General features: G+C 36.5%; 1 protein-coding gene across 8 annotated transcripts in view; it reads right to left on the reverse strand.

The window, feature by feature from the left end:
* The window catches only part of LOC5565492 (kinesin-like protein unc-104), a 129,939-nt gene that overhangs the window by 78,102 nt on the left and 28,854 nt on the right, over positions 1-22,983 (reverse strand). For 5 of the 8 annotated variants that reach the window (XM_021854085.1, XM_021854082.1, XM_021854084.1 and 2 more), the window contains exon 1: positions 3,285-3,599. The exons of 1 other annotated variant lie outside the window; for it this stretch is intronic. The gene's annotated coding sequence lies outside the window, so the exon portion shown is untranslated. Of the gene's footprint in view, positions 1-2,618; positions 2,854-3,284; positions 3,600-13,230; positions 13,264-22,983 lie in introns of those variants that run through there. 2 more of the 8 variants (XM_021854080.1, XM_021854079.1) reach the window with 2 other exon arrangements.

Raw genomic sequence — 22,983 nt, forward strand, 5'->3', positions numbered from 1 at the left:
TTTAAAATACTATTTTTGTTAGCAATGAAGCTTACACCTTTAAAAATTTTGAATACTTCTATGCAAACTAAAAACAAAATAGTTTAAGATTATCAATAGACATCCAAAAACTATAATACATTAAATGTCTATGATGCGAACAATGTTGAAATGCTTATATAATACATTATAAATGATAATTAGTTTAAGTATTCTCTGCACCAGAAGCTGATAGGAATTGTTAAAAAAAAACAACTTTCTATAAGATTGTAAGTTGCTTGTAAAAAAATTTTACAAAAATTTTACGAATTTAGCTGATTATTTTTGTTAATTTGCGTAGTGAATTTGAATCTTTGCAACACATCTTCAAATTTGCATAAATATTCCTAGTTAAATTCGAAATAACGTAAAAATTTGACTCTAACTCTGACTCTGACACTCTTATATTAATAATTATTATATTTATTTATTTATTCATTATCGTCAATCAAAGTAGACTACATGTTAACACTAAAATCTCTATACTATGTACAATATCTTACAGAGTTAAATTATATTCTTAGGTTATTACGCGACATTATTAAATCTATTGTTTCGCAATGTTGATTGTAAACTCATCATTCGATTTAGAGGAGAAAATTTTGCATAATTAGTTCGACGGTAATAATATATAATACAATAGGTGCATTTAGTACTGTAAATTGGGTTGAGGTAATTATGCTCTATGATACCTGGCAGGATGCATATATTATCACACAAATATTTCTGAAAAGTGCACTAGTTGGATGTTTATCGAATTATATAAATAAATTTTTGACGAAATATTATCGTAATAACAAAAACATTTTTCAGTAATCAAAAAGTGTAGTTTTTGATTCCGCGGTGAAGTTGATCAATTACTGCGATAGGTTTCCAATAATAAAGAGATATCCTACTCACTAAATTTGGGGTAACTGAATCTGATTCTAGTCTCAATAGAAAAAAACGGCCAATTTTAGAATTGAATGTTGTGAATTGCAAAATAAACTTTAGGCATTTAATCCTAATGGTTCTTTCGTAAAAGAACATTTTTTGCTCCGAAAATGATTTTTATCCTTAATGCAGATTCAAAAGTGGATTCAAGAACAAATCTGGAATGTATGAAACAGCTCATTCAAATGGCGCCCATATAAATGCTTGGCAATTGTCGGTTGTTTGGAGATGAACCTTTTAACAGTTCATCAAAGATTTCATAAAAAAAAATCCATGTTTTTTCCAAGGTATAATTATTTTGAATGTCAAATCGTATGTAGGAAAAGCAAGAGAAGCTATCAGATAATGCCACACCACAGAAATTGTGATAATTGAAATGGGATCATAGCTCTCTTGTCAGTCTGTACATATGGGTACGGGGATTATCAACTACCCCGGTAATTTTGAAAGTAATGACACATGATCCTTATGCTTGATAACGGTGAAATAAATACCAACGTATTGATTGGAAACAGTCAACAAAAATATACTTTGAAAATCTTAAATAACCATTACGTGGGCAGCTTGCCGATTAAATACAATTGCTTAAAATGTTTAGGATTTTAAATTATTGTAATGCCGTGCACCAAAGCTGGAAAATGTTTTTTTTTTATAATAGTATTTACAGTGGATTAGAATTTTAACACATTTTTTCTTGCACTTATTAAAAGCAGATTCTGAAATTTGAGCGCTATCTGTTTGTTGATGGTGTTATCTTTCTAGAAGCTTCTCTTATCAGTTTTACTCAAATCGCTTTATTTCTGAGCGGCTTTGTTGTGCGAAGTTTGTGCTTAATCATAAAATACGCACAATAAAAATCAGAAAAAAATTATCATTGTTTATACTATAAGTGATTAGATTATCACTTATTTCAATGAAAAATAAACTTAAGTATATGAAATTTGAAAAGAAACTACAATTCCTATTTCAGATGTGGTCGAAAACCAAGTTCGTATATTAACATTAAAACATGTAAAAATCTAAAATTGTTGTGGCCCATTCAAAAGTAATGATATTTGACATAAGTCAATATGAAATGAATTATTTCTATTTATATTGCAAATACCCGAAAAGCTATAATTGCATGAAGTTATCTTATGTGGAGAGAAAAACAAGCGTAGAATTTTACTATTTTGTCAAATGTTTTCTTGCAAAACCAAATAAAATTTTAAACGAAAATTCTTATGGACCATTTCAGATTTTGGAAACAAAATTTCCACAAGCAGCATTTAAAATGCCACAAGGAAAAATACATATATATGAACATATTTATTTGTTTGAAAAAATATTATGATTCTCGTTGTCCAAATCCATTGAGCATTGACCATTTCTCCTAACCCATTTTCATAGCCGGTACATTGTCGTTATTATATTTACAACTTCGCAACGCTTATGACGACAACAGCAGACCTTTTAGGATGAAGACCATCTCAGCTTTCTCCAGCATCAATCACCATTGCCCAACCCATACACCTACTCCAGCTGAGAGGTGCGAAATGACGACGAAAAAACTGCATTTAACTGTGATCTTTTTCACCTCCCAACTGAAGAAAATCGATCCAATAATGTCACTTTTTGTCCAATTGAACGAAGACGCACATTTTAATTGATTCTGTAAGTATAAATACCTTGTTTATAACAATTTATGTTACTCGATTCGCCTGATGGGAATTGTTTTGAATCTTTCACACTTTATACGCCACAGTTCCAAACCATTTAAACTTATTTCAACTTAAGCTTTTTTCTCAGCTTGAGTTTAGCACTGTTCGGGGAAACCAGGATACTCCGAGTGAAAGAATGAATCATCCACACTGAATCGACCGCAAAAATATTCCTGCAGACGACGATGTCGACGTAACAGTCCTGAGAGAGAGAGAAAAAAGATTTTTCTCGTTTCCGATGGAAATTTTCCGAGAGAAATACGAAACACTATCAAGTCACAAAATGGCGTTGCGAATTTCTTCACTATGATTTTTATTTTCCGCACTGTTCAAATCCATTAAAATAGCACTTTACAGTCCACTGTTCTTCAATTTTTTCGAGACAAATCGTAGAATTCAATCATCACACTTATCCAATATGGCCGCCGACTGTTTCTCACTACATTGGAAAATCAAATATGGATCCCAGAGTAACGAACCACATACATGACCTTTATCAAGTTTTTTCACTCCAGACGAGTCCAAGGGAAATCGTTGTTCATAACTAATTTAAAATTCTATTAATTTGAAACCAAATATAAGCTGGTGCAAAACATGGATTTTTTTTTTCGCTAACTAATTAGCAACACTTACTTCAAGGAAAATTAGTTGATCGAATTCACTTCTCCAAAAAAATAGAGGGACCACTATGTCGTTTCACAATTTTCGCACTTCACTTCCGCTTTTCCTATCACAAAACCACGGATTACGACCAAATTGCACAATCCCAAAACTGAAAAACTCCGTCGTAGTTTTCACCTTGCACAAATTGATTGCTGTGTGCAGAAAAAATGGGCTGCCACAAGAAGAGGGGCAGGCATGAAACTATGAATAATCCACACACCGTTGGGCACTCCGGGTTTTCCTTTTACAAATCCATACCGTCCGAAGTTTAGTGCGAAACTAAACTGGAGCAATCCGTGGCTTTATGGAGAGCCAACCCAACACCGAAGGCCCGAACTCGGGTGGCGATGAACGCGGTACTGAGTCACAGTGGTCCGCAGGCGGCCAAAACTTCAGAATTCAATGTTGTTCCATCCGAACGGTAATATTTGAATCTAAAGTTTGAAGCAAATTCATTGGGTTTCGTTTTTTTTTTCAAGTATATCGTGGACATGATTTTCAAAACATTTGTATGACACGTCACACTTTTTAAAACCACAACATGTCAATATTACTTTCAAGATACATTGAAAACAATTTCCGTCTCGGGATTTTACCAGTATGGAGAAGAACGTAAGCTAGGCAGGGTTTTTTTCCATATGGTCTGAATACTTTGAGTTAAAATTTAAACAGTAGCTAAATAAATACGTTACAACATTCGAAATCATCTCGGCCGAATAAAAGAACCTTTTTCGGAATGCAGTAGGCATCCAGTTCAAACTATACTAACTTGGATAATCATGGATAGGCTTTAGTCGCCAAAACACACTACTCGCCTAAAATATTGAATAGCTTCAAAAACAATTATATGAGCTATATCCTAATTATCATTCCAAAACAAGGGCCATTTGAAAATGAACGATCTAAATGCTCAACAATTTAAATATATAAGTCAAGCAGATATTCAAAAATATGTACCATTTAAAATAGAATTTGAGGTTTTGGTCGACAATTGTTCTAGATCGAACCACTGTACAAGCCGCCAAGGAAAAAATCGGGATATATTTGTTGTTGCTGTTGGAACTCTGATGGAAAGGATATTGAGTCATATACCTACACGCACTATGCTACGAGATGGTAGGAAAATACAGATGGAAACTACAAGTCGGCAGCCGAGTCCTATCAAATTCCGAGAGACGACGACGACGAGTGCGATGGGAATGCAGTGGACATGCGCCGTAGACACACTGCTGGAGAAAAAATGGTAGCTATTTGACGTTATCGATTGCAAACAGCGTGCAGCGATATCCCCTTATCAGGGTGAAGGGTAACCTTTTGGAACTGGTTGTTGTGATGCATTGGAAAGATCGGGTAGGTGTTCAGTTCAAACATAGTTAAATATTTGGTCAGAAATAAGTTACTGCTTCTCGTACCTGGGCTAGTTTGGTGCAACATCAACATATTCATGAGTAAATGAAAACCGAATTTAGCACTATACCATTTAATTCCACTAGAGTTTGTATCCTTTGACAGATACGCGTATTTCGACCTCAACTGTAAGGCTGTCTTCAGTGTCGTGTGCTAGACTCAATTTTTTTTTAAACATTACATTAACATAGTTATAATTAAATTCAAAACGAATCTACACTTTTTTATATTAAATTTAGGGGAGATATTCTTAGAGTATGTTTAAAACTACAAATTGAATTGAAGTGTTAAACTTCACTTTATTGCAAAAAATAATGCAATAAAATACTAAAATCACTAGTAAGGCGAGCAAATACTTTTAAACTCTAATATGTGTTGCTTATGTTGACAGATAGCCTATTTCGTCTGCGACTTACAGACTTCTTCAGTGGCGAGTGCTCGACCTTACTAGTGATTTTAGTATTTTATTTTTTTGCAAAAAGTGAAGTGTTGAAGTTCAATTTGTTGTTTTAAAACGAATGTTTGTTTGTTTTTTTAATGCAAACAACTAAATATTATAAAATTAATTCAATCAAAAATCATCAGAACTTGTCACGTTTTTTGCTGACTACCACTTAATAGTTATTTATGCAAGCCATCGTCGGATAAATGTATGACTCGTGCTGAAAAAATCGAGTTTTGCAACGAGTTTCATACAACATGTTTTGCAATTACGAAACATGTCGTTTCAGTTGGATTATTTCTTGGAGCACAATCAAAATTTAAAAGAGAATCCACATGGACAGCCATGCGTAGCAGCGACTCGGTATTTTCAATCAGGTAGGCGGTGATGCAGTAGTATCTATGATCATAAACATGAATGTCACATTTTTTTTCACTTCACTCAAACTCACATGGATCTTGATTGTTAATTCGTGAACGGACCAGGTAAAACGCCGCTTGCAGTTTTCATTTGTGTTGTAGGTACAGTTATTTACCATGCGTCAAACTTCCTGCCCAAACCGTGTGGGAACACGAAGTTCCGGTCAGTTTTGATCTGGCTCACCAACCGCCTCTACGTTCACTGGACGAACCGATTCCGTGTCGGTATGGCTCACCAACGGATACGGATCACCCAATGGATATAAAATCGTAGTCTTGTAGACAAAGTAATTGAGAATCACAGAGTAATTCGATGAATTGCGTATGAAAAGCCACCGATAACTAATTTACTGCCACCAAAATAGTACTGAAAAGTGCTACTTTTCAGCACCGTTTTGAGTGCTGAAAAGTAGCACTTTTCAGCACTGTTTGTTTTGTAAGGAAAAGTAGGCCGTTATGCTATCCATACTATTCATGAAAAGTAGGCTCATATAATGCGGGATTGCAAAAAGGTGTTTTTTGACATAGCTTTTTAGTGCTTTATTGTTCTTCAAGGTTTTGCGTACCGATAACGATAAAATGCATAACGATGCAGAACACGGTTTCCCGTTAATTTTTTAAATCAACAAGCTATTCCTGATATTATAGATTTTAAAGCCATATTTCACGAACTCGTTAAAAAAGAAGCAAATAAATGTGCTGCTGCTTTGTGTTTTGGTTGACTGGCAGAATCGATGAACTGTGGCAAATTGTGGTCACAGTTCCCAAGCCTGGGCCTATCTATCAAGCAAAGCAACAAATTAGATTAAAGGTATTGTCTTACCTTACTAGTGATTTTAGTATTTTATTTTTTTCTTTTGTAAAAGTAAAGTGAAGTGTTAAAATTCAATAAGTAACACTAAGTTTTTTTCCTTAAACGTACTCTAATAATCCCTTCTATAAATTTAATAGAAAAGTGTAGTATTTTTTCACAAGTTCACAAAAAACTCTCTTTAAGAATCTCAATCTGTATCGATATTGATCATTGATCATCTAGATCTAGGGATATTACGAAATTCTCAAGCTATAGATGTTTCTCATGTTCGGTTAATTGCTTTTTTCCTAAAAAATAGCTTAATACCTTAAGCCTGTAATGAAAATTGGAACAATTTAGTACAACCGTTTTTTGAGTTATTAGCATTTATGTTTCTGTTTCCACCTTGACTGTATTCAAATCTTCAAAAAGCATCATATGGTAATTTTCAGAATCTCGGGGAAAAATCAACAGATTTGTATGATATAATCAAAAATTCTCTTCATTTCTGGCATTGTAGAGCCCAAGGTTTCTTGAAAGAGCCTACATTATAATTTTTAATTAATTGGTCAAAAAAAAATTGCGGCCATAGAAATTTTAGTTGGGAGGCGTAGGTCCCCCAAGGAACATCGTGAAAACCAGATGACCAGATGCAATTTTTGAGGCTCCCCTATGTGTAAACGATTTTCGTTATGGTAAATAGCATTATTCCAAAGTTTGAAATGATTCGGAAAAAAATTGACTATGTACACGCCATTTGAAGTTTATACGGAGATTTCTATAAAAAAACGCCAACCTTTTGTGTTCCGCAATCTATTTCTTCGTCATATTATTTTATGGAAAAGTGAACAAACTCTTGTCATGAGAAATCCTTTCAGGCGGCATCCACAAATTACGTAACGCTCTAGGGGGAGGGGGGAGTAAGCTCAAGCGTTACGTTTCATACAAAAATAAATAAATTTTTCATACAAAAAGCGTAATGGAGGGGGTGGGAGGGTTGGTCAAAAATTTTCAATTATAGCGTTACGTAAAAAATGGACGCTGCCTCAGCCACAACTTTGCCGAACACCACAGTTTGATTGGACGTCAGTATAAATTGTTAATCATCATAAAGTAGGTTTGCTTGTATTTGCATGCAGCATGCTTCACCAACTTTTCGGCAGGCAACAGTGATGCTCCTGGCGGGAAGAAAAGTTCAAATTAATCCAGGCTAGGTACCATGTTGTACAGAAAAAAGCAGTGTTGCTCTAAAAGTAATTGAATTATCATCTCAGCACTAGTCTCAGCATGATTTAGACTTTGTTATCAATAATAACAAATTATTATTACGCCCCATCATAATGTGGTCTTAGGCAAATTTGTAGCTGGAAATACAGTAGGGATCCGATTTTGTCAGCCCCTCGATGAATTTTAGGCTGACAAAATGGGGTACCTGATGAAATCGGGTCATATTTTTTGTTTCTGTTTTTCAAATTTTGACGTGTTAATAATTGCTTATGAACCGCGTTTACAACCTACATAGACTTTTAAGGGGGTGAGGAACATGAGCGTAGCCAGGTTATTTCGTTTATCATGGGGGAGAACACCAGCCCTCACAATTTAATTCTAAAATTTCGCGCCGGAGCGATCTTTATACACTGCCTGCACCCTTTTGGCATGAAACATAAAACTAAGCAGGATATCCACCCTACTTTTTCACAGTGAGCAAAGAAAGGTCTTAAACGCGTCTTGAGTAACGGTTTCATCTAACGTCTTGGAGAATTACTTATTGAAAAAATTCTGAAGATTCAATTCGTTGTGATCTTTTTGATCGGTAATTTTGCTCTGGGCAGTAAGACAACCTGAATCCAAGTTGTACATGACCGTTGAATTATCTAAAAATTTATCTTAGAACACCAAAATTCCTAAAAAAATCATGAAAATTCCTTCAAGATTATTTTTTAGAAATTCCTTCAAAATGGCATTAGTAATTGCCTCGACGCTCTTCTTGGAATTCCTTTAAATATAATTTATAGAATGTTTAAACTTGGATTTCCCTAAAACAATATATATAAAATTTATATAAATATTTATTAAATATCTGAAATTATTCCTATGCCTATGGGATGATTAAATGCTTAAAAATTATCTTAGTGAAAATCCTGGTCGAATCATGAAAAAATCTCGTGAGATGGTTCCTGTAAGAAGCCTTCAATAATCTTAGCAATTTTGCAAACATTTCAGAAGTGTAATTGGAGGGATTTCTGAAGGAATCTCAGAGGCAGTTTTGAGAGGAATTTTGAAATTATCGAAAGACTTTTTATGAGTCCTACGTCCCCTCTGGTTTACGCCCATACGTGCATGACATCGAACATCATCATCAGGATTGATGTAGACGTGGTAAAACATGACTAACACAGTTTTTTGATATATTTCAAATAGGCTGACGGCGGGCCCAGATAGCCGTAGCGGTTAACGCGCAGCTATTCAGCAAGACCAAGCTGAGGGTCGTGGGTTCGAATCCCACCAGTCGAGGATCTTTTCGGGTTGGAAATTTTCTCGACTTCCCAGGGCATAGAGTATCTTCGTACCTGCCACACGATATACGCATGCAAAAATGGTCATAGGCATAGTAAGCTCTCAGTTAATAACTGTGGAAGTGCTCATTAGAACACTAAGCTGAGAAGCAGGCTCTGTCCCAGTGGGGACGTAACGCCAGAAAGATGACAAGAAGAAGAAGAAGGCTGACAAAATCGGTGGCATACAAGATCGGGGGCTTACAAAATCGGGTCAGTACTATATTTCACAAGAGAAGAATTTGTTCTCTTTTTCATAGGTTATTATGACGATCAGTTAGAGGGCTGAACACAAAAGGTTTGGCTTTTCCATATTAATTTCCATATTAACTGTGCGCGTGGACAAAAACATTTCTTCCAAATCACTTCAAATTTTGGGATATTGATTTTCACCATAATTGCCACATTTTAACCATAGTTTCTCCCCTACTAACTTCAACATTTGCAAATTTGGTAAAATAAAGCTGCCGTTAGCGTAATTTAAAAGTGTAACACTTGTAAATTCATCTACCGCGCAAATGCACACCTTTCGCCTGTTTGGTTTATGTTTGCCATATGTTTAGTTACAAGTACATGAAATATAGTCTAAAAATCTATAAAATCTGCAATAACACTGTCGATAACTCTCATGCTAATCATATACTAATCCTTCCAGAAATCTGTCAGCGAAATTTGCAAGGACTGTTCTACGAACTCTGACATTCCTTTACCAGATTGACCAGAATTCTATAATCAATTCCTGCAAAAAATCATTGTTTCGCCTAATGCTAGTGGTTTAATCACTTTTTCTGTATTTACTCAAAATATTTCGCCAGAAATCTTATACAAATTTCGTTTGAGATTCCTCCTTGATTTCGTTGAGGAATTACCCCAGTGTTTGTTATTTGTTTCATGTTATAGTTCAGTATTGGGGCCACATTTTCACTAACAGTTTTTGGATAAAGCTCAATTATGCGATTATTGATGTTACATGAACTATACTTATCAATTCTACAGATGTATTGAAATAAGTTGAAACGAATATACGACGTTGAATAACACTACGTGTGTGTACAATCTCAGCATAGTTCTGCTATACGATAATCTGCTTCGAAGAGACCGCTCCAAAGTTTGATCATCATATGGTTCAATAATGGTAAAGGTAATGACATCTTAGTGCTCAATTAATGCGAAATAAATCAGAAAAAAATGGGTTCCGATTTTGGCACGGTCACGTTTTTAAGAACTGAAATTTTCGATGATGTTGCCACGGAATCCCACTGTACAATGAAAATGTTTTTTTGCCATATTTTTTCATTAATTTTAATCTGAGGCATTACATATCAAGAAGCTAATAAAAAAGATCATATAAAGAAATATGGTTTATTCAATGCAAAATGAATAAAAATCATACAATTATCGATATGAAACATTGCGGAACATGATTTTGTCTCAAGCACCAAATTACCGCTGTTAACTTTATTAAGGGTTGCTGAATCCATTACCGTTTACAAAAATATCTTAGCATGTCTAGTTTTTGAAATATTAGCTGTTGAAAATACTAAATTTGACTATTCCAGCCAACTTGCATACAAGTTTACCAGCTTGTATGGCAATTTATTCGCCTAATTTGCAACAAAATTCAAACTTCATGAGAATAACAATCCTTATCAACAAAGTTCATAATACTTTCGATGCTTCAAAGTTTTTGCTTGATGGTTTAGAAAAGTATTGCATTTTGCCATATAAGAAAAACAAAGAATTTTGTATGAATACTGCAAACATGTTGAAAAAATTGATTGAATCTAAATTTAGTCGTGTAATTTCAACCAAATTTTATCTGAAGTGAAAGTTCGATAAATCATACTTTAAATATTATGTAAACATGCATGAAACCAGTGTTTCATACAACTTTGGCAACCTGTAGCTAAAAATTGTGACGTGCTGGAACATTTCTAAGAACGGCATAAGATTCAGCAACCCCAAAGCTTAAAGCGACACATAATTTGATCCTTGAGACACACAAAAAAGTAATTTTTGAAAATACCTGAAGGTCGTAGACACAAAAGTCAATTTGGACAAATTGAGTTGTAAGATTGTGAAAAATAATAGAATCGTTCTGGTGGGCTTCGATCCCACGACTCCCAATACGCTAGACTGGGCGCGTTAACCAACTACGCCACAGAACGGGTAACGATTCTGCAGCGCAATCGGCCAACCTGAAACCAAAGTCCGTCACGACCCCATTTTCTCCTTCACAACCCTACACCTCCTTCGGCTCTCTGAGATGCCCAATTCGACTCTCCTAAGCGTGCCTACGAACAACAGTGAGAGATTTTATTTTTAGCGTCGCACTGTTGCCTTGTTTGTGCCACACTACTCATAAGCCAACATTGGCTCAATGAGATGGTTAGTATGGGTCCGGCTTTCGACGTGGTCGTATCTCGTCATATCGACCCCTTTTGCGATAGAGAGATCGCCGCTCAAATTTACTCAACTAGGGTTGTCATGTCTATTACGGCTTAACCAGCCGACGGTGTTTTGAAAATACCTGAAGGTCGTAGACACAAAAGTCAATTTGGACAAATTGAGTTGTAAGATTGTGAAAAATAATAGAATCGTTCTGGTGGGCTTCGATCCCACGACTCCCAATACGCTAGACTGGGCGCGTTAACCAACTACGCCACAGAACGGGTAACGATTCTGCAGCGCAATCGGCCAACCTGAAACCAAAGTCCGTCACGACCCCATTTTCTCCTTCACAACCCTACACCTCCTTCGGCTCTCTGAGATGCCCAATTCGACTCTCCTAAGCGTGCCTACGAACAACAGTGAGAGATTTTATTTTTAGCGTCGCACTGTTGCCTTGTTTGTGCCACACTACTCATAAGCCAACATTGGCTCAATGAGATGGTTAGTATGGGTCCGGCTTTCGACGTGGTCGTATCTCGTCATATCGACCCCTTTTGCGATAGAGAGATCGCCGCTCAAATTTACTCAACCAGAATCGTTACCCGTTCTGTGGCGTAGTTGGTTAACGCGCCCAGTCTAGCGTATTGGGAGTCGTGGGATCGAAGCCCACCAGAACGATTCTATTATTTTTCACAATCTTACAACTCAATTTGTCCAAATTGACTTTTGTGTCTACGACCTTCAGGTATTTTCAAAACACCGTCGGCTGGTTAAGCCGTAATAGACATGACAACCCTAGTTGAGTAAATTTGAGCGGCGATCTCTCTATCGCAAAAGGGGTCGATATGACGAGATACGACCACGTCGAAAGCCGGACCCATACTAACCATCTCATTGAGCCAATGTTGGCTTATGAGTAGTGTGGCACAAACAAGGCAACAGTGCGACGCTAAAAATAAAATCTCTCACTGTTGTTCGTAGGCACGCTTAGGAGAGTCGAATTGGGCATCTCAGAGAGCCGAAGGAGGTGTAGGGTTGTGAAGGAGAAAATGGGGTCGTGACGGACTTTGGTTTCAGGTTGGCCGATTGCGCTGCAGAATCGTTACCCGTTCTGTGGCGTAGTTGGTTAACGCGCCCAGTCTAGCGTATTGGGAGTCGTGGGATCGAAGCCCACCAGAACGATTCTATTATTTTTCACAATCTTACAACTCAATTTGTCCAAATTGACTTTTGTGTCTACGACCTTCAGGTATTTTCAAAACACCGTCGGCTGGTTAAGCCGTAATAGACATGACAATCCTAGTTGAGTAAATTTGAGCGGCGATCTCTCTATCGCAAAAGGGGTCGATATGACGAGATACGACCACGTCGAAAGCCGGACCCATACTAACCATCTCATTGAGCCAATGTTGGCTTATGAGTAGTGTGGCACAAACAAGGCAACAGTGCGACGCTAAAAATAAAATCTCTCACTGTTGTTCGTAGGCACGCTTAGGAGAGTCGAATTGGGCATCTCAGAGAGCCGAAGGAGGTGTAGGGTTGTGAAGGAGAAAATGGGGTCGTGACGGACTTTGGTTTCAGGTTGGCCGATTGCGCTGCAGAATCGTTACCCGTTCTGTGGCGTAGTTGGTTAACGCGCCCAGTCTAGCGTATTGGGAGTCGTGGGATCGAAGCCCACCAGAACGATTCTATTATTTTTCACAATCTTACAACTCAATTTGTCCAAATTGACTTTTGTGTCTACGACCTTCAGGTATTTTCAAAACACCGTCGGCTGGTTAAGCCGTAATAGACATGACAACCCTAGTTAAGTAATTTTTGTTACGCTGTGAAATCGATTAGTGAGTAAAATCGAGAAACTACTGTATTGTAACGAGTCGAAATATATAAGAATTTGCACTTCACTCACCTTTTATATCTGCGGATTCGTTATTTCATTAGCCTGAAATGATAAAAACACACCAACTAGTGAATTAACAGAATTATAGAAGGTTTTACTACGGTTAAAGTTTCGCAGTTTTTCACTAATATACAATTACCAAAATTTTCTTCCTGCGACCTTTATGTAGATAAGAGGAAAACAATTCTCCAAACTAGCAAGGTTACACATCAAGTCGACCAAAATTACTCAACTGAGATCACTGTCGACCAAAAAAAAATCGTTTATCATTCGATTTCTTGTTGGAATCTCTTAAGCTTATATTAAGCTTATAAAATTGAGATTTCGAATTCCCATATCCAAACTTAAGGGAGCATGTGACAGAACTATGTGTACCACTCGCAGGTATACCGTGGACGAAAAACATAAGCTTTATTACACAAGTCTTTACTGGGAACCTAAAGCAAGATTCACTATCCACCGAACCTAATTTCCTCCACCTGTTCGGCGGTAATGTGATGTGTCATGTTGCAAATAAAATGCACACTCATACCACGCTAATGAGCGCTTTCTACTATCAAGTTGGGGCAACGCTAGAAACAAGGATGCGCGCGCATAGAAAAGTTCCCCACCGACCCACATTCCTGTTTCCGTTGCATCTCCGGCAGCCTAGCATTGCATAGAAGAGTAAGTAGGTAAGCAAAATCGTAACTTTTCGTTCTGTATGTGCAGTGTGACGTGCAGTTTTCATTCATTTCCACTCCTGTTCGGATAGGGAAAATCGGTCAGTAAAAGGACGAAGAGCGTAATTTAGTTATTCAAGGACAAAGTAATGATGGATTGAATTATCATTGAGAAATCTGCGGAAGTTTGATATACGCGGATTTTAGTCAACGATGCATTTATGTTGGTCACAATACAAACAAAAATCGAATTATCAGAACTCCAAGTCTGAAAGACTTCATTTAAAGCTGGTATTCCTCAAGGCAACATTTTGGAACCAATATTATACAGTATTTTAACATCTGATTTACCTGAGTTACCTCAGGGATGTCAAAAGTCTTTGTTTCCGGATGACACAGATCACTCAGCCAAAGTCCACAGTGCTCTGTTGTAGATTGCTTTGGATATTTTTTCGTCATAAATAGAAGGTTTCCAAAACTCAACTTATCATATTCCATGTTGTCACGATGTAGGCATGATTGTTCAGATGAAGTTAAGTATCTAGGGCTCACACTAGTTAAAAATTCAACTTTCAAAAAACACATTGAGGGTATTCAAGCCTAATGGAGAAATAAGATAACTGTTTAAAATCCTAAGTCAAACAATAACATTTTAGAAAGCTCATGAGATTTGTTCGATTTTCATGCAACCCGAAATTTTTGTCAACCATCCCCTAGGACGTGCTTTTTGAGTAATATGCCCCCGGGGTAAGAAAGCGCTTGATGCTTGAGCGTTTGAGAAGATGCTGTTCAGGTGCTCCCGAAGTCTATCTCTGTGGAATCTTCCAGAGTTTACCCCCACCTGTATGTGCGATAGCAGATCTTTGCTGTTTGCTCTCCATATTATAGCAATTAATTCCCTTGTTTGCTTCGCAATTTCTTCAATTACCGGTACCGTTGGTACGCTCTTCCAAAGTGGTATTGGCATTTTAAATTGCTTCCAACCGGTAGTAGATTTTCATTGGAAAGCTCCCGGCTTTCACAGCAGGAGATGGTGCGGATATCCGAACGCATTCTAAATCTCAGTATTGGATTTTGTCGGATAGAATGGAATTGCAATGATGTGAGTGCTTTCCAAGGTGGCGGCTGAGCAAATGGGAAAGAATTTGTGCCGCAACATGCTTTTGGTATTGCAATTGTAGATAGGTATATGGTAGGTGACAAGAACGGTTCGCTGCCCAGAGCTTTGTGGAATGGGTTAAAACACATGTAGAGAGCAGCATTTAATTACGCAATAAAATTCAATTGGATTTTGCAGCGCAGGATAGTTGCTCCCTGCGGAGAAATCAACATACGGTAAGATGATAATGAAAGAGTTTAGAGCTTTGTTACTGTTTTTGGTATGTACTGTCAATACCATGTATAAACTAATTTTACAATGGAAATAAACATAAATCTATTAAGCGGTAGGCATATGGTGTCTTCGACAAAGTTTACGCTAAAAGTATATAACATGAAATTAAGTACGGCTTACACAAAATTGGGCTTATGTGGCCCAACATAAAATTTGTGTAAGTTTAACACATACTGAACATCGCTCCTGTGCTGTTTCTTTCTTCCTTTTCATAAATTCTATAAAACATACTGTTGCTAGATATTGACAATTAACTCTGTATGTCATAAAATCTAAGAAAAAGTCGAAGACACCAGCACAGGAGTGATTTTCAACTGAATAAAAATTACAAAAGTCCGATTAAGTGTGAATTCTGTGTTATATTTTTTGTTTGCGTGTTGTAAAACTGGAGATTTGAAGCAACATTTTCGAAGACACAATTGTTCTATCTCTGATAGTAGTGTTAGTGCGGTTTTAGTAATTTTTTCGTGTGTATTTTATAGCATGGCGCATTTCAATATGTTTAACAATAAGCCTTGATTTTTTTTAAATCTTGGAAAAGGGTAATGGAATATGCACGATACAATGCCTGTGAAACTCGTTAAAAATGTTACATAACTTTTTAGTGAGATTTTCAACATTTTCCATGTCTTCTACAGAGCTGTTACATATGTTGGGAACGTATTTTTCTCAGAAAATCTCAACGCTCTTGGAGTAAAAAAAAGTTATAGGTCGATTTATATTTCATAAGGCTTTATTGTTTGACAGCAGAAACGCATGAAAAGATTCTTAAAGATATGTTATTTTCATAATTTTCAAGAGTTCGCCATTTTGCGCCGGGTACATTATGAATAGCTTGTAACTTTGTTATTTCAAAAGATAGCGTTATGCAATGTTCAGCATAATGGCAAAATAATGATGAATGCATTCTCATATGATTCCTGATGCCCTAAAGTGGTCTTCTACGAAATTGCAAAAAATGTTGTACGCAACTTGTTGCAGAATTTGATTTTCACAGCACTCGTGCTCATTCAGCACTGCACTCGTCATTCTGAAACTTGTTGCGTAATAGTAGTTTACGGAACAAGTTGCAGAATGATGATTTTTACAGCACAAGTCGTACATTTATGATAATAATTACGATATTACGACCTGAGAGAGAGGAGACAGCTGGCTTTGATTGCGAGCCCCTAAAAGTCAAGGGAACCTGTCACCAACTGTCACCCGCACATTCACAAGGCAGAGCGTTGAAAACCGTCAAAATTTAAGTAAACATAATTAAAATTTCTCTATGTTTTTCGGTGATTTCACATTTTAAAAAGGTAAATACTTGAATATAGCTATGTGTTGGTAAACTGCTATTGATGTTTTATATTCATATCCGTTTTCAAAGTGAACTACAAGAAGTGGATATGATTTTGACCAAAATAAGTTCATCTGACCGTTGTGCACCACCCAAGAATTAAAGAAAGAAGTCAAAGAAACAAGTAAATTGTCATTGATCTGTCTCCTCTTTCTCAGATTACGACGAGTGCTGTAAAAATCGAATTCTGCAACGAGTTACGTACAACATTTTTTGCACTTTCGTATAAGACTACTACTACTAGGGTATCAGAAATTATATAGGAATGCATTCACCATTATTTAACAATTTCTGAAAAATTGTTATTGTTAATGAATCATTACAGCACTGATTTCAGTTGCGTAATGACTATTCCCGCACTGCATACTTCAGTGCAGGAAAGTAGGCCGTTTCACGACAGATTGACATGATGAAAAACAGCCTATAACGATGAGAAATTGCAAAAACTACTATTTTGCAATTTCTAATCGTAATAGGCTGTTTTTCATCACGTCAATCTGTCACCTACTTTCCTGCACTGAAGTATGCAGTGCGGAATAGTTATTACGCAACTGAAACCAGTGCTATAACACTGCGGAACACGTTTTTGTCTCAAGCACTAAAATACCGCTATTCACTCAATTAAAGGTTGCTGAATCCATTGCCGTTTTCAAAAATATCATAGCACGTCTAGTTTTTGAGATATTGGCTGTTGAAAATGCAAAAAATGACTATTTTAGCCAACTTGCATGCAAGTTTGCCAGCTTGTAAGGCAATTTATTTGTTTAAATTGCCACATAATTCAAACTTTATGCATATAACAATACTTATCAACAAAGTTTATAATACTTTCGATGCGAAAAAGTTATTTTTTGATGTTTCAAAAAAGTTTTGTATTTTCCCATATAGAGTGATTCCACGGAGGCATGCAAGTCGATTCTGATCGACCATTTCAAAAATATCTGAAACTTTGCACAGTTTTTCAGTTCCATCTAAATCGTCATTTTCCGATATCAAATCTTCAAGTTGAGTCACGACTAACTTTTCAAAAGGGTGTATGTGAAAATGGTTCAAAAATATTCAAAAAGCTGCACAGCAAAAACGGTTCGTTCGATTGTTAGACAACTAAAGAAACAAAGTTAGACAACTAAATAAAGATTCCAAAAAAATACACACAGTAAAAAAATTTTTTTTTGCATTAAAAAACATCATTTTTGTCACAAAAACTCAAATATCTCAAAACCCTATCGGAATACCAACGTAATTTTTTGAGGGAAAACGGTCCATTATATTAGCTATCTACCATAAAAATTTGGTGATGGTAAGCCAATAAACAAAAAAGTTATGACATTTCAAATATTTCACAAATTTGACACTTAGTGAATTTTTTTTTTTTCATTGTTAATTTTTTTTAGGACCGCAGTTTGTTGCTGATTTTTTTGTTAAGGGTACCACATGAGGTTAACAAGTTGTTTTCATGATATTTTATTTAATTGTTCATAACTATTATAGCATCTATTAGAAAATTAGACGCGATCCAGTGTTGTGATCTAAAGTCTTGATAGTGTCATATTTTTTATTGTACGTAACTGAAGAAAAATTCTCTCAATAGTGTTGAAACCTTTTGATAAAAGATAAGATGATAAAAAAGTTTTCTATACAGGTATACGGCTAGTTTACCTGCAAAAAGTTTACCTCGTAGAGGCGGGTCTATACCCAGGTGATCTAGTATACGTAAAGCAGGTCGGTTTTCTCGGCGCTGGTTTTCTCCACAAAGTTAAAATCTGATTACACCTGGGTATAGACCCGCCTTGGTAGAGAATAGACTTTGTTAATCATATTTGGGAGAAAGCGAGTAAATTCAACAACATCAAAAACATGATAGGTACATACCATGAACATACTCACGAAAAAGCTAAAAATATACTACCATTATGGTTATAAAAGATTTAATTGTAAAATTTTTCTTCAGTCAAGCAAACGACACCAAACTAGTCAGTAAAAACTTAAAAGTGATTTTGTTTATTAAAATCTAACGAGCAACATGAGTAGTCGCTTTCTCAACTGTTGCAGGCCGTTTGCAGAAAAAAAGTGTTCGAAAGAGCTACGAAATCTCACCGAAAGCACCATAGATAAACTGAAAGCGGCTGGTTATGCTCCAATGTCTACATTGAATACAAATTTACGCATTTGTACGTCCTGCCGTTTAAACGTTGACAAACGGGCAATTATCCCGAGAAAAAATACCGTGAAATCAACGAAGCTGTACGAAGAAACCTCTTCAAATTAGGACCTGAGGATGTGGAAAATACAGACTACGATGAGGTAATTATGAATATGAAGGAAAGGTTCTCGAATCTAGCCACGACAAGGAAAGAAAAATTATTGATTTTGTCGATGCTGCCAAGCTCGTGGTCTATTCAAGACGCCATTGATGAGTTCAAAACCAATAGAAATACAGCAAAAGAGGCAAAACAATTCAAAAATAACTGTCTTGCAACCAAAAATGCTAGGTCGAGTACTTCATTAACAGATGAGACAAAAGAAAAAAATAATTCAATATTTTGAAGACGATGAAGTAAGTAGAGCTATGCCTGGCCAAAAAGATTATGTATAGATACATAATCTTTTTGGCCAGGCATAGCTCTACTTACTTCATCGTCTTCAAAATATTGAATTATTTTTTCTGTAATTTTACAAAAATAAAGGTAAAAGGAAAAAGGTGTTTTGAAAAAAAATAGACATCAATAATTTTTGAATCAGAGTTTATGTCGACACTCACAGTGACGAACCTTTCATAGTTTGTTGAAAAATCATATTTACGTCTCACCATTGTAACGATTAAAGGTGCAGTCATACATATTTTATAGATTAGAAATAGTAGCATGAAACAAGCTCACCAATTGATCCGTCATCCTTGAGCAGCAACAATCCACTTTCAGCTTCACTCGTTTGCTCGGCTATATAAAAGCACTCAGAGAAAATAGGCACGCAACCCGAGAGGGAAAGCAACTGACGACTGCTCGGGCTTTCTTGACGCACTGCCCAGGAGCAAGCGTCAACGTCGAAAGATCAAAATGAACTAATCGTTCGAAGGTCGAAGGATCAAACACAACTCTTTATTAGGTATTGAAATATAATTGATTAAAAAAAAGTATTTATCGAGCAACGGACTCATGTTTCGTCACCGGTCGTTTGAGAACGTCGCAAACCATTGGAAGCCCGCATTATACAAATTTCAGCCAGCACGTCTTTGGCGAGTGTGGTGTGGTATTTCAATAATGGAGTCTTTTCCTGTTACAATTCTAAAACTTACGTTTTGGAGAAAGATGCAAACATACTTAAAATAAGAATTATATTGGCTCTGCACTATGCAGGCCGTCCCTTATTTTTCTGCGAAATGTTATAAGTTCGTCATTGTAAAGTGCTCGTTTTGGTAAGAAAAAAATCAGGTAAAAATTCGAAGTCCGTACGTGGACGCTAAGTGGTCTCCCAACGGCCGTAAAGGTATTAGGCATAGATGACCCCGTCATTTAAATTTTGATTTTAACTTCATTGGGAGTTTCGACTGGTACTTCATAGAAGTTTTTAGCCGACTATCTCAATTTTTATATTACAAACAAATTTATTTTATTGAACGTTGACCAGAATAAAATGAAACTGTTTGTAATATTGAGACTTGGATAGCCGGCTAGAATAGATAGATTATAACTTTAGTCGATAAGGGTATTTTTTCCGTAAAAACAAGATGACACTAATCAATGTTTACCCTGTTCCACGGTACTGACATTGAATTTGCACTGATTTTTTTTAATTTGCAACTCTTAAATTATACAGCGCACCTAGATACTAAAAATAACTTGAAAGCTCATACACGTGCCCCATGCATCTCTAGCATCTGTACCGATTGTTGAGCTTTGTTACCCAAACCATAATAGTTAGTGGAAACTAGGATGACGACAACTACCTATATGTGTATAGCTGGATGAATTTTCCATTGCGTCGCCAGAGAAGTAAAACGGTTTTGCTCCATAATACAGCACCCACGCGTCGTCTCGTTCAACTCGTACGCGGCCATAATTTTGCATCCATCCAACTAGTCTAGATGAACTTCAGTTACGTTTGTGTGTTACAGTGCATAAGCTTCGTACAAAAATAGCTTCGGATACTCAGACGGCTGGTTTATGATCTAATCGATTGATTGAAATAACTTCGGTCCGGAGGACATTCCCCCAACTCAGACGGCAAAACGTCCGCTGTAAAGCAAACCCTTAGGAATTAAAATTGGAAAATTCGATAGAAAACTAATCTAAAACCATTATAACACTTGCAGTAAATTTAAAATATTTGTGGATACAATTTCCTGAATGAGAAATTATTAACATAATTTATCAACAGTTTTATAACAAATTACTTTTACAACACACATTTTAACTGACATTAATATCGTACATATGTAGATACTAAAAGTTAAATGCTAATGAACGCCTCTTGGAAATGTGGGTAAAATGTGGGTGAGCTTTCCCCATCCGAATCGAACCCACAAATATCCCCCAAGAGTATCCCATGGAAACTGTATATCACATCGACTAGGCTGTACGTGCGTGAAAGCGATAAAAAGCTCCTAGAAAGGTCTGGTCTGGTTGGGGATCGCTGTACCGTTCGGACTTACGTATACGTGTTTATTTATGATTCTGTGCTCCGTGCATGAGATGAATGTTACTTACGTCTGGGAGATGTTGAAAGCCGTATGCCCGGGGTCCGAGACAAGGGTAAATATATTAATGGGACGCTACGAGGCTAGCCACAAAACCACCGAATGTGATGATGTGGTTGTAGTCACTACATAACTTTCTGACTGTGTCAAACGTTACTTACATGGTCGGAGTTTGTGTTCTCGTAAATCGGTTACGACCCAAAAGCTAAGAAAACGCTTGGTAAAGGACTGACTGACGCAAAACGAAATGATTAACACCGTGCAGATATCGTTCTGCTATCAAGAAGCAGATGAATAAAATTGTCGTGTAGGAAGTTCTGATCTTGAATTAACGTTTATATACCATGCCCATATAAATAGCATCGTCGTCGGTCAGGTGGGTTAATTTTCACGAACATGTTCTTCCCTTATTCTTAAATAATTGCAGAAACCTTGTTCACTGCAGAAGCAGCATTTGTCAGAAACCAGGCGTGGTAATTGCAAACCAATGGTAGATGCACTAATTTTGATCATACTCCAAATATATAACTTTTTGATTGGATTAAAAAAATAAAAATGCGAAATGTTTTTCATATGAAAAATTATAACGTATCATAAATATTATTCATCAGTTGATTTATTTAATTTGTTCAGATTCTGTTTATTGTGTTGGACCACAGGCTTTGTCTTAGACATTCGTCAAGAAGAAATGATAGAAGAGATGAATATCTCGGGGCCCAGATAGCCGTAGCGGTAAACGCGCAGCTATTCAGCAAGACCATGCTGAGGGTCGTGGGTTCGAATCCCACCGGTCGAGGATCTTTTCGGGTTGGAAATTTTCTCGACTTCCCAGGGCATAGAGTATCTTCGTACCTGCCACTCGATATACGCATGCAAAAATGGTCATTGGATAGTAAACTCTCAGTTAATAACTGTGGAAGTGCTCATAAGAACACTAAGCTGAGAAGCAGGCTTTGTCTCAGTGGGGACGTAACGCCAGAAATAAGAAGAAGAAGAATGAATATCTCGAAACCTGGAAATTTAAACATATTTCAGCTAAATCTGATCATTCGGAAAAACCTTTATTAAGGGTTCATGTAAGTGGGATATGCGCCTGTCTTGCTGAAAAACTATGAGTCTTTGTTCATGTGTTGTTTCTAATCGAAGAAACCATTTTTTCTTTTAAAAGTTCGTATAGACCTTCAGTATATACTCTTTAATAAACTTTGACTAATGAAGGCACATTAAACCTATAACATGCAAATGTGAACATGAAAATACTTTGTTTAAGACCTTCTTCATCCTCTGAGATCAAATAAACTAATATTTTCAACAATTAAATACGATTTTTGTAGTTGGAAAGTATAAGTATGCAAAGTGTAATGTATAATTATCAAACGATTTTTCTGACTCTTAGAGAACATAACCTGGCTCTTAGAGAACTTGTTCTATTGCTTTAGTACATTAACTAGCTGTAGGTAGCGCAACCCTGGTTAGGTGGCCTATCGAAGACTCTTCCACCAACCAAAAAAGGTAAAAGTAGAGCAAGCGAATTGATTTTAGGACAACAGACCCGGCAACGAATAAAGAATAATTATTGGAAAGTCGGACCTTTGAACGTGAGAACTTTGAATGAACCCGCGCGTGTTAGGCTCGTGAACTGCAAAATGTCGGCGTGAAGGTGACAGCT

The sequence above is a fragment of the Aedes aegypti genome, chromosome 3 (genome assembly GCF_002204515.2).
Source record: "Aedes aegypti strain LVP_AGWG chromosome 3, AaegL5.0 Primary Assembly, whole genome shotgun sequence".
Lineage (NCBI taxonomy): Eukaryota > Metazoa > Arthropoda > Insecta > Diptera > Culicidae > Aedes > Aedes aegypti.